This window comes from Eptatretus burgeri, chromosome 1 (assembly GCF_056783735.1).
Source record: "Eptatretus burgeri isolate ZD-2024b chromosome 1, Ebu_testis_v1, whole genome shotgun sequence".
NCBI classification, from domain to species: Eukaryota; Metazoa; Chordata; class Myxini; order Myxiniformes; family Myxinidae; genus Eptatretus; species Eptatretus burgeri.
The window spans coordinates 98,438,393-98,450,492 of NC_140961.1; the positions used below are offsets into that span (position 1 = coordinate 98,438,393).

General features: G+C 42.4%; 1 protein-coding gene across 5 annotated transcripts in view; it reads right to left on the reverse strand.

Moving 5' to 3' along the window:
• The window catches only part of ANAPC13 (anaphase promoting complex subunit 13), a 34,278-nt gene that overhangs the window by 18,498 nt on the left and 3,680 nt on the right, over positions 1 to 12,100 (reverse strand). For 2 of the 5 annotated variants that reach the window (XR_015061095.1, XR_015061094.1), the window contains exon 2: positions 6,371 to 6,485. The exons of 2 other annotated variants lie outside the window; for them this stretch is intronic. The gene's annotated coding sequence lies outside the window, so the exon portion shown is untranslated. Of the gene's footprint in view, positions 1 to 6,370; positions 6,498 to 12,100 lie in introns of all 5 variants that reach the window. One more of the 5 variants, XR_015061093.1, reaches the window with a different exon arrangement.

The window sequence follows — 12,100 nt, forward strand, 5'->3', positions numbered from 1 at the left end:
AGAAGAGGTTTTTTCAGAGAGCTTTTCTGCTATTCATATGGAAAAGGAAAGTATTGTTATGGATAAACCAATTTATATTGGAACAGCAGTTCTTGATTTATCAAAGATATTGATGTATGATTATTTGTATAATGGCTTAAAGAAAGAGTATGGTGAAAATGTTTCATTGTTGTATATGGACACTGATAGTTTTATCCTGGATATAAAAACTGATGTTTATAAAGATATGAAGAAAAATATTGGAGTATATGATACAAGTAATTTTAGTTAGAAGAGAGTTATTTTCCAAAAAGAATGAAAAGGTTATTGGTTAGTTTAACGATGAGTTTGGTGGAAAAGTAATGAGTGAGTTTATTGGATTGAGAGCAAAGGCATATGCTTACAAGTATGGTGATCAGATTGATAAGAGGTTAAAGGGAATAAAGAAATATGTAATAAAGAAATCAATAACTTTTAGAAATTATTATAATTGTTTGAATAAGAAAGAAGAATATAGGAAAATGAATACAATAAGAAGTTATAAACATAACATATATAGTGAAGAAGTAAATAAAAAGGCATTAGGAGCCTTTGATGATAAGAGATTTATTTTAGATAATGGAATAGATTGTGTTCCATATGGATATTGTATAGAATAGATTGTGTTTTAACGATGGGAAGGTGGGTTAGGGTTTTTAAGGGCTACCGCCGCTATTTTTCACAATATATAAATGGTCAAACCAAGTATTAATCAAACTAAAGAGTGGAGAAAATCTCAGTCTTAGTATATAAATGGAAACGTAATGAATGTGAAAAATATCAAATCAGTCTTATTGAAAAAATAACTAAAACAAAGGTAAATAAAACAAATAAGCGAATCAATTTAAAAACTAGTAAGTTTGAGGATGTAAAGAAAAAAAAATATCCTTGAATGGACTGAAAACTTTGATGGTTATCAATTGAACAATGAAAAAATAATTTACTATAATCTCAAAATGATATGTGGCTCAGGAGGTGGTCAAACAAGAGCATTAAGAGAAGTTTATCATTTCATAATGGCACAAAAGGGGTATCTTAAAAAATATAAAGATTCAAATGTTTTATTTTTAAATATTTTAGATGGGGATTATTGTGCAAAGAAAATTAAACTATTGAAGGAATTTGAGAATGAACAAATCTTTATAGGTTCAATGAGTGAGCGAAACAATATGCATTGGTTATTTGAAAAAGAGTGTCCCAAGGCTTACATGTTTCAGATATTTCTTTAGAATCACCTTTAACAAATCACATTACTACTTTACTGCTTGAACAAATCTTTATCTTATTGCAATGGTTATTTGAAAATAAATGTCCCGAGGTTAAAAGGGGAGACAAATAAATATACTTTGGGATAAAAAGGCGGTTTACTTTTTAGGGAAAAAAAAAATGAATTGCTGAAAATCCCCCATTCATTTACATGGGGAAAAGTGAGCCAGAATCAGTATATCCACCCTACTTACTCTGTGCAGTACTCAACTTGAGTGAAGTTAATGGTGTGCCATTGCAAATCCCCACACTTCCTCAACAAAAGCAAAGTTGAGAGATGGTAAGATTTCCACCAGGAACGACCCAATATCAAATTTGAAGTTAAATTTTTTTCTGTTTTTGACCCCTGTGACCCCAAGCCTCCACACCATGGCCCATGAACTGGTGATGGGGGAGGAGGAGGAGGGGGTCTAATCCCCCCAAAATCCCTTACATTTTTTCATGCATCCCCCAATGATTGCGTAGACAGTTTCATGTTTAAAAACATGCCTGTAATTGCATTTTTTTGGTATTTGACCCTTTGACCTCACTCCAAGGCCCCGATAGGGGGGGGGGGGGTGATACTGCTCTTACTTGCACCTCCTTGCCACGTGGTGATCACAAACCATCAAATTTTGGTGAATTTCTGCACAGCCGTTTATACGAAAGTGTGACGGACAGACAGACTGTAGCCGATTAAAACATCTCTCCGTTTTTTATTTTTCCTTTTCTTTTCAAAAAAACGTGGGGATAATCATGGAGATCATTCACAGCAAGCACTGTGTTGAGAACCAGAAAAACAAAGCTATCGTTTAGTATTGAACATCATCACCCAAAGGTCAGGTTAGATCTGTGATCTGCTACAGGTACAATGTAAACCTGTACTAATATAACCTGTTCCATGGTCGGGTTGTCGACGACTAAACAGTCTCCCCCACCAGGTTTTTTGGTGAGGAGGGTGTTTGGATATGGACTCCCAGCAGGATTAAAAACAAAACCTGTCAAAGGGCGGAGGAGCTCCTTGTGAGCCAACGGCCATCCATATCTAGTGCCCAACTGTGTCTGCGGACGTCCTTCTGCAGTTGGGTTACTTTTTATTAGGATGGTGGTAGCAGGATTTGCACTCCGGCCACCATAAAACCCTTCATTCCACAAAACACAAAAACAATCTGAAAACCCACTCCGTGGGAGTACCTCCTGTGCAGCTTCCCTTCACAGGGAAACTCACTGGATGACGGGATTGGGGCAAAGCCTTTGGGACCCCCAATCTTTGATGATAGGAGGGAAACCACGGGGTAACATTCCCGGGTCAGATTGCGGGAGAGTGTGTCGGAGTGGTGCTGAGGTGTCATCCACCAGACTGCGGTCTCCTTGGTTTAACCTGAGGCGGTCCCTTCTGGTGGGTGCCTGGAATGTCCTATCCCGAAGAGAGGATGATCACCTGTCTCTGTTATCATCTGAGCTCAAGCGTTTGGACATCGGTATTGCAGCTCTCTCTGAGGTTCGGAGACCGGATTGCGGCGAGATAATGGTGGGTGGTTACACCTACTATTGGTCTGGTTGCTCTGATGGTTACCATACTCAAGGAGTTGCTGCAGCTGTGTCCAATAAGCTGACCCCAATGATAATTGAGGTAACACCGGTCAACGAGTGTATTGTGAGACTACGGATTCGTCACTCTTTCGGTGTCATTTCCCTGGTCGCCGTCTTTGCTCCGACTGAGGCGAGTGATCTCACGGTGAAGGATGCATTCCATGCCACGCTCGAGACTGGTTGATCAGTGCCACAGACGAGATACACTTCTAGTCTTGGGGGATTTCAATGCATCGACTGGAACTGATAGGGATGGTTATGAGACGGGTGTTGGTCCCCATGGGTCAGGAACTATGAACCAGAATAGCACTAAGTTCCTTGACTTTGCAAGAAGTCATGGACTTAGGGTGGCTGGTTCATGGTTTCAGCGCCCACAAGCTCATCGCTGGACTTGGTATTCCAACGCTGGTGGTGTGGCAAAGGAGATTGACCATGTCCTCGTTGGTGGTCAATGGAGGATGATCCAGAACTGCAGGGTCTACCGGAGTGCTCAGTTCCTCAATACTGACCATCGGCTTGTTGTCGCAACTCTAAAGCTGCACCTTAAATCCGGGAGGATGGTATCATCCCAGCCTAGGCTGGACGTTTGCAAGCTCAAGGATGAGAGGGTAGCTGAGGAGTTTGCGAACAGTCTGAGTGGACATTTGGGGGTCTGGGTGCTTTGGGGGGTCCTGAAGAGTTGTGGAGTGCCTTCAAGACCATCGTCTTTGATGTTGCCGGTGGATGTCTTGGAACTCACCGCAGGGCGAAGAAGAATTTTGTCTCAAGGGACACTGGATACCATTGACCAGTCACAGGGCCAGGTTGAATGGCAGAGCTGAGCTGATCAGGGAGCTAAGGCGTAAAACTGTTCGTGCACCAAGGGTGAACAAGGAGGCCTATGTGCGAGGAATCTGTGAGGGGCGTAGAGCATCACCTGTGGACAGGTGATTCTCGTTCCGCTTACAGGTTAATTCACGCATTGCGTTCATCCAAGCCCATCCCTCTGAGCACTGCAGTTAGAGTAGAGGGTGGTGGGCTCTTGAGAGAGGAGTCTGAAGTGAAGGCCCGCTTACTTTGAGCGGTTGTACAAGGGTGTTACACAATCCCTGTTGCTGACCCTCCAATCAACTGTGGTCCACCTTCGCTTGTGGAAACACGGGCTGCGGTGAACCGGTTGAAACGGGGTAAAGCTCCAGGGATCTGTGGCATCCATGCTGAACTTCTCAAGGCTGGTGGAAATGCTGTACTCGTGTCGTTGCATGCAGTTTTGTGCTCTGACTGGAACACAGGCATCATCCCAACTGGTTGGAAGAAGGGCCTTGTTTTCCCTCTCTGGAAAGTGAAGGGTGATCGCCAAGACTGCAACAACTACCGAGGGGTGACGCTGCTCTCAGTGCCGGGCAAGGTCTTTGCTCGGATAATTCTTGATAGGGTTCGCCACCATCTGCTTGAGCACCAGCGTCCAGAGCAGTCAGGCTTTACACCAAAGAGGTCAACGATTGACAGTATCCTTGCTGTTCGGGTCCTCACCGAACACAGACGAGAGTTTCGGCAGGGGCTGCTTGCAGCCTATGTTGATCTCTGTAAAGCGATGAGTGAAGGAGTGAAGGAGGCCAATGGGCCGACCACATGCCTCGTGGTTGCAGCAGGTTGACCGGCATCTCAAGGAGATGGGGATGGGCCTGGCATCTGCCTGGGGGATGGCCAGATGGAGGCCCCTGGAGTACCGGTGGAAAGTGGACGCAGCGATGCACTGTTCTGGCACATGCTCCCATACCTGATCTGACCCAAAGGATTTTTTTCCCATGAAGTGGTTTTGGAGATGGAGCTCCAAAGTTTTTCCTTTTTTCTTCTCCTCCTCAAAATCTCTGCCACACAACGTGACCTATGACACAATAATCATTAAAATATCCTACATGAGCAGTCACACCTGAAATGAAAATTGTGTCAATCGGATTAGCAGTTTCAGAGAAAACAGAAAATTAACATGGACGGACATACGTATGTACGGACTACTGCCAACCCAAAAACACAATGCCTCCAGCGACTTCGGCAGCCGACGCATAAAAGAGTGCACTACTGACACACGATTCCCATGACCCCACTAAACAAATAGTGGGATTTGTAAGCCCAATAGACTCCACACATAAATGCCCCTTTCATTCCATCTTTCTTACCTTCTTTCTCATCTTGATTTATCACACACCATTCCCATTTGTGGATGCCATATATATATATATATATATATATATATATATATATATATATATATATATATATATATACACACATATATATATATATATATATATATATATATATACACAGGCAGGCAGGATGGCTTACTCGTAAGACTCCCCAGGGTGAAAGCAGCGAAGTGTGAGCCAAATTTTTTCAGAAGTCGTGAAAAAAATCAATTTTCATGTACAGTGAAGTTGTTGCAGCATAAAAAAAATCCAAGATTCACTGAACATTTTGCAAAAAAAAGTTTATAAAAAGGATTGGTCATCACAAAATGTCATCATTTTCAAAATAGGGTAGGATTTTTGATTTGGTGAGGCTGACATGCAAGTTTGCAGCTCAAACAACAGCAAAGTCAGCTCTAATGATTGGTCCAGGACAAAAAAATTGTAGTTTCGGGGTTTTATAGCTTGTACCATTGTTTCATAATGCTATGTGAACCATTGTTTAAAATATGCAAGTTTTTTTATATTTTTTTTGCAGATTCGAGATGAAAATAACGGGCTTCGGATCAATCAACATGAATTAAAAAGATGTGAACTGTGAGTGGTGCATAGTGAGGGGTAGAAAAGGGAGTCTATCCCACCGCCTGCCCCCTCCCCACCGCTTCCCATCCCCACCGCCCGTGTGCAGTGAGATCGGAAAAGAGAGAATAATATAAGGGATTGCGGTACGGTAGGATTCCAACCAACGCCATCAACCGGAAGCAGTGACGATATAACTGGTAACTGAGACCTCTGGCAGCCCTTTCAGTTTCGGTTTCAAGCAAAAAAAACATGAAATCTTGACCCAGAAAACGGTCTCAAATGCGAGTTTAAAGCTTTGACATAATCTCCACCACAGTTGGGATCGCTCTATAACCTTATAAACAGGTAATGCTACGATTTTAGGCGTGCACTCGCCATTGAACTGATCAAATCTTGTGATTTTATGAAAAATTATTTCTATTTGATTGCTATTTTCACTTTCCAAGTATCGTTTCACAATGTATCCAAGTATCTAGCAATTCACAATGCAAATAATCACTATATTGTAGTTTTAGCAGTCAAGAAAGGGAGAACAATCCTACCTTTGATAACTAACTTGAAGAAAATTCGAAGATACAAGTATTCGATAATATTTTGTACGGCTTTCCAGATTGGATTCTGCTCGAGTTCGTTGGAACAAGCCCAAGGTCAGGCAACAGATTTGGGGTTGCCATAAGTATTATTCTAAGCTTTTGAGTTTCCAGTTTCCCATAAATAATATTAATAATTGAATTCACAATCAATTTTCATCTGCAAAGACTCACCTTATCGCTAGTTATCGATCAATTTTCTGATAGAACCATGGCCACAGCTGTCGGCAGCTCATCGATGACTGTCATTCGAAGGGTCAAAAACCCCAAATTGTCCAGAAATGATAACCTGAATAAAATACTGCATCAATGCTATCAGTAAGTTTAGTAATATAATAAAAAGCATTTATTATGGAAAATAACATGAATTACACAGAAAAATCACCTTTCTGAAAATGTGACGGACAGGTGGAGAAATTTTCATCGGATGATATTTTCACTAATAGGGGGAATAAGGGAATGATAATTGGTCAGATTAATCACTCCCATTGTATTTGAGTATATAACCAACAACAATTTAATTGCCATGTTATTAGTCTAAACTATTGACTGAAATGCAAAATGTGACGGACCGGTGGAGATTTTCACTGGCCAAACCCAATTTGCTAGCAGAGTCATATCAGTTCCCTTATCCTGATGGTACCTAGCATGAAAGTTTACGATTACTCGAAGAAACTTTCAAGCAATATCATTAGAAAAAATATTTATTTTCTATCGGATTGGACTCAAGGGAATTTATAGGCACCAATAAGAGCCTTCGAGTGTGAAAATGGTCAATTTCGACGTTTTCCGTCAGTTCACATGGATAGACCCTTTTCGAGCTGATCCAATTCTATTTTCAAATAATATTGGGGCTATTTGTCAGACTGGGAACCAGGACTAGCATAAAAATTGAAATAATTAATGTCAGCCCAACAAGAAATATTAATTTACAAATGTGAAAATTAAAAACAGGCCCTTATTGACAACTTCATTACAAATTCCCCAGAGTGAGCACATGAAGGACTCAATATAGACCAGGAAGACCATACATTTTTAATAGATTTTCAAATGCTTGTTTAGAATATCTCCTCCAAAATTTTGTTTAGTAAACTATTTAGGCACACTGCAGCGGGGCAACTTAGCATAACAATTGTGCATTTTGTGAGGAAAGCACCAAATTTGGCACACTAGTAGCCGAACATATTATGAACAGATTTGGATATTGCGCCATCTCAAATTCAGCTGCGGATGGCTGTGGCAGCCATTTTCCACTGCCATCAAAAATTTTGAGATGGCGCAATATCCAAATCTGTTCATTATATGATAGGCTACTGGTGTGTCAAATTTGGTGCTTTCCTCACAAAATGCACAATTGTGATGCTACATTTAGCTAAGTTGCCCCACTACTGATCGCTTTCTACAATGAGAGTCCCCTGAAACACCGTGGCTCACACTTCCCTGCGTTGGGCCCCCAACACCCCCATTAGACCCCTAAATCCCCCCCTCCAAGTCCCGATTTGACCCTTTAGAACCTTTTGATCTTGGAAATACGAGTATAATTATTTACTAATTGCAAGTTGTGACTGGCAGTAATATTTGAGGGCCTTCTGCAGTAACACTTGAGGGTCACCAGCCATTATCAAAAGGCCCCCCACTACGAAAAGAGGGCACAAAATGGAACAATTAATTAATTGTCTCTTTTTAGCTCATCAAGAACAGTTATGGCTTAGAACAACCTAGAACAGAGACAAAAAAGTCCCATGTGACAAAGCTTATGGGATAGCGCATCATCCGTCCGCAAATACTTTCAACTTTTTCTCTGAAACTACACATAAGATTTCAATGAACCTTCACTACAACGTTCATCACTGTGTAGGTACCAAAGTTTGTTCATGACATTAAAAAAAAAATGGTGTCTCAGGGGTTCTACATGGGGACTGCCCCCCCCCCCAAAATATGTATTTGCTTTCTTTTCTGAAACCATACACAATTTCGATTAAACTTGACCACAACCTTTATCAACCGTGATGAAACAAGGTTTGTTCATGGTACGAAAAAAAAAAATTCATAGGTATTAACTTTCTTTTTCATTATATATTTTGTGGGTCATCCAGGCCTACCAGTGGTTCCCTGGTTATCTTATCCAGCCACTACCAGGTGAGCACCCAGGGGTATTGCCCATATACTATATATATATATATATATATATATATATATACACACACACCGTGGTGCCCCCAGAATCCGAACGCCTCATTGTTTGAACAAATTGGAATCCAAACAATTTTTTCGAGAAAATTTTGCCCTAAAAAGCGAACACATTTTCGAAAACCGAACACAACGTGGCGTTCATGTTTGTTCACGTGCATCTCCCCCGCCTGTTCGACCCGCATCTTCACGCTTTGTTCATTCAGTTCGTCGGTGGAAGGACTCGTGAAAGCATCTCTCGTGTGTCGATCGCGACTTTACCTCGTGTTTTCACCTTGATTTGTGCATTTTTTTTTCTTTCAATTATCACCCTTGTGCATTCACCATGGCACCCAAGAAGAGCAGTGAAACAAATAGGAATAAGAGGAAGTCTGTGAGAACGACAATTGAGTTGAAGAAAGAACTTATCGCTAAGTATGAGAGCGGTACGCGTGTGTCTGATGTCACTTCCATGTTCGAGCAGCCAAAATCGACCGTGTGTACGATTCTGAAAAATAAAGAAGCGATAAAAGCGCGAAAACCCGTCGTGAAGCGAACTCATTCAATGAACCCTCTGACGAATCGGCTTTAACAAACTCAACATTTTTTTTCGCGAGCATGGTAGTGACGTCATGCTGCGTCACCCAATCGCTTCACCTCTTGATTCTCTCCCGTGGAACCGTGCAGTGAAAACGGCACGTTTGTGTCTCCACAGAATGTACTGGGATATAAAACACCATTTGGTGCTTCATGGTTAATTACATACCTCCACCAGGCTGAACAGTTTATTTTTGGATCCCAATGGCCACTGATAGGCCAGAGCTGCATCCAGACTGATGGAAGAAGCGATGACGCTCCTGCTCATCCTCCAGGCTTGGAAGAAGATTCATGACCCAGAAAAGGTCATTTACTCATCTTATTTTACCTTAAACATGGGTAATTTCAGTTGAAAGTGTCTTGAAAGTGGGTTTTCTTGGGGTCCAGGAACGGATTAATTCACTTTCCATTATTTCTTATTGGGAAAATAGTTTTGGAATCCGAACTTTTTGGAATCCGAACAGCCTACTGGAACGAATTAAATTCGGATTATGGGGCACCACTGTGTGTATATATATATATATATATATATAGTTACGAATTTACCGCCCGCCCAGCGTGCGAACGACCGCTTTTCACTAATAGCAGCTGCACGCCCACCGGACGAGCAATTCAGTTGCGACTTTCTGGAACAACGCCAGAAATCAGTCACGGGTGGGTTCATAACCCCAGCACAGCCTAGTCCGTATTCTACCCGCGCGCGACAGGGTCAATCGCCAAATATCGATATACCTAAGTATTCGCGCGGGTAACCTACCGAGAGACTGTACCTCGGCGAAGGCCTGCTTGGACACAAACCGCTTCAGCGGTTCGTTCCGTTCTGGGATAACCGAGCGGGTATTATCGCCAGACCTCACCAGACCCGATTCTATAATCGGTATTCAAAAACCAACTAGTATTCCGAAAAACAATATGGCACTTCAATGGGGGAAAATGACACGACAAACGGGTCAACATTCACACAAGGACATTTATTATTTACACACGTACACAGTAATGCAATTGATGGGGAGGAGGGGGGAAGGAAGAAAAGGGAGAAGACACGAGCAAGGTAAAAACACTACAACCGTCTATGGTTATTATTTACAATCACTTAAGCAGGTTTTACTTACGAGACTCTGCACCACAACATTCACTCAAAAGAAAAGCAACAAAGACCCCCTCATAGACAAGGGAGTCAGACTGGGCCCGTGGGCCTTTATAACTTGGGGCTTTGGTGATCGAAAGGGCCCCACGAGACCGTTGCAGGTTACCTGCACCCTCGTGGTGCCTTGATGGGGCGAGTCGCCACATCCCGTCCCCACGGCAGCTAGCGTAGCTGCGGTTGAGCTCGGGCCTTCCGCGTGGCAGGCGAGCTCTCTCCGGCTCTCCTCACACGAACGCAAAGGCTTGCGCGACACAGCAGGGCTGCACCTCCAGCCCGTGTCTCCTTCGCGACGCCCGGACCTCCACTGACTGACTGGTCCAAGCTCCCGACTCTGGCACGAGCCCAGACCTACAGCAGCAGCAGCAGCTCCAGCAACAACCACAACAACAGCAACTCCCTATGCTGTGTCCCTCGCACCTTTATATTTCCCACGCTCCGCCCCTCCCCTCTCGCCCCACCCTCCTTCCAGCTCCTGCAGGGAACTTCCAGAAGGGGGGCGTTTCCCTCGTGGGTCGGGGTTTTTCGAAGCAATCATCCTAGCGCTTCTCTTCTCACTCCACTCACCTTTCCCCCGTCCCGAAGTGCGGGAAAGTAAGAGGAAAAATTTGTGCGTGTTGTAACCCCTTCTTCTTTCTCCATGGCAGAGACGGTTAGGATGCGGAGAGGGTTGTAGCATGGGTGTGGAGAAGGTGATTGGGGGTGTGGTTGTTGTAATGGTGGCGTGATTGGCGTTGGGTGGTGGTTGTGAGGTTAGTGTGGTTGGTGGTGAGGTGATCATGGTTGGTCCAAAATAACGATAGCAAAGAATAACGGCTAACTCAAAGATCACAGCATTGTCCACACGAATAATTCCCATTAAACAACGGGGGGGGGGGGGGGAAATCGATCTAAACACACACTTCGCGATATAACTGAACTAAGGACCTTTATGGTGTTCTGCGAATATCCACAGCCGTAACAATGTATATACATATACACACACACATATATATATATATATATATATATATATATATATATATATATATATATATATATATATATATATATATATATATATATATATATATATTGTTTTTTCAGGTTCTGCTGATCTTGGTTGGTGGAAAAAGAAAAAGTCCCATGTGAGAAAGATATCTATAAAAATTTTTAAAGTGATTCTTCTCCATTGAGGGATAAGGTCAAAAAGTATAAATAGCACAATATCTCAAGAAGTTGTGGAGGAGTTGGATAGGTGACAAGAACAAGCCGATTAGTTTTGGTTCAGGTATGGATTCAGATCTGGTCTCATCAGTGGAATACAAAATGTAAACTGTTCAGCGTCGTATGGAGGTATGCACATTACCGAGTGGTGTTCTAGTGAATCATTAGTCAATACTTAAAAGGAAATATACCTCATGCAACCACAAATAAAAATGCATCGACTCAATACAGTACTCAACCAGAGTGAAGTCGATGCCATGCCAGTGCAAATACCCATGCTTCCCACCTCAATAAAAGTTTAAAGATGGCAAAAAGTTCCACCGAGATCGACCCAATATCACATTTTTAACCACAAATGACTTCTGTTTGACTCATGTGACACTAAGTCCCCACCCCCGACAAAGAGTCGGGGGGGGGGGGTCTCCGACAAGGTCGGAGACGGGGTGGATATTAAAATGAGCTCCGTCCGACCGACTGATCATCTGCCCATGTATTTTTGTGTACGTGATATTTCAAAAACTGTCGAACATTTATCTTTCATAGTGCAGATATCTAATCCTCATGACATCATCTCAAACTGAGATCACAAGAGTTATCCACTGAATTATGTTGCAATGGCAACCATCTTGGTAACTTGGCTTGTGCACATGATACTGTATTTCAAAAACCGTTCAGGATTTAGTTTTCATATTACACAGATCTATTCTCCATACCACTCAAAAAGGTGGGGGCTCCTTGTTTGTTTGTTTTTTGGAAAAAAGAGTGGGGGGTTGTTAGGAGAGAGAAAG